The 785-nt window shown below is 69.7% G+C and overlaps 1 long non-coding RNA gene across 1 annotated transcript; it reads right to left on the reverse strand.

Moving 5' to 3' along the window:
• On the reverse strand, positions 1-679 carry LOC118158377. The gene is made up of 4 exons (XR_004746823.1): positions 616-679; positions 387-440; positions 212-265; positions 1-66 (listed from the first exon to the last, which is right to left on the reverse strand). It is a non-coding gene; the product is annotated as an uncharacterized LOC118158377 (long non-coding RNA).
• Between the last annotated feature and the right edge of the window lie 106 nt (positions 680-785).

Here is a 785-nt window from a genome sequence, read left to right on the forward strand (position 1 = left end):
GGAAGGACTCACTCTGTGTCCCTTCATGCCCGGCAGGCCGGCGGTTCCTGGCAGACCACGGGCACCCTAGGGGAAAAGGACGGGGGTGACGGAGATGCTCTGGGGGGGGGTGGGGGGCTGTGGGGGTGTCCCCACGCCCTTGTCCCCGGGGAAGTGGCACGGCCTCGGCTCCGCCACCCTGCATGGGGTCTCCCCGTGGGGAGCAGCTCACCTGGGGGCCGGGGGGGCCGCGCTCACCGGGACGGCCAGGCTTGCCAGCTTCACCCTACGGAGAAGGACGCCTGGTGGGTGGCACGTCCCCAGGGGACGAGTCCTGGGGGGGTGGCAGTGCCACCGGGCCCCAAACCCAGGGTGCGGGGGGGTGACCCCATCCCCACGCCACTTACATCATCGCCGTTCTTGCCAGGGGGGCCGGCTGGACCACGGGGGCCCATGGGACCCTAGGAGAGAGGTGAGGCGGGGGTGAGGGTGCTGTGGGTGCAGGGCACCCCGCTGCCCCCTCCCGTGGCTCCTGGCCATGCTGGGGGGGGGGGGGGGGGGACGACACGCGGGGGTGCCTCGGCCCCCCCCCCAGCCCCGCGGGACGTGGTGCTGCAGCACATCAGCCAGACTTACAGATGCACCGGGCTCTCCGGGTTCACCGGGGGGGCCTTGGAAACCTTGAGGACCCTGTGGTTTTGTGGGGAAAAGGAAAAAAAAAATAAAGGGAAAAAATGGGTTAGAAAAGGAGAAAGATGGGCCTGAAGAACCCGCCGGCAGTGTTGGACCCTCCCCCCCCCCCCCCC

The sequence above is a fragment of the Oxyura jamaicensis genome (genome assembly GCF_011077185.1).
Source record: "Oxyura jamaicensis isolate SHBP4307 breed ruddy duck chromosome 27 unlocalized genomic scaffold, BPBGC_Ojam_1.0 oxy27_random_OJ70552, whole genome shotgun sequence".
NCBI lineage: Eukaryota > Metazoa > Chordata > Aves > Anseriformes > Anatidae > Oxyura > Oxyura jamaicensis.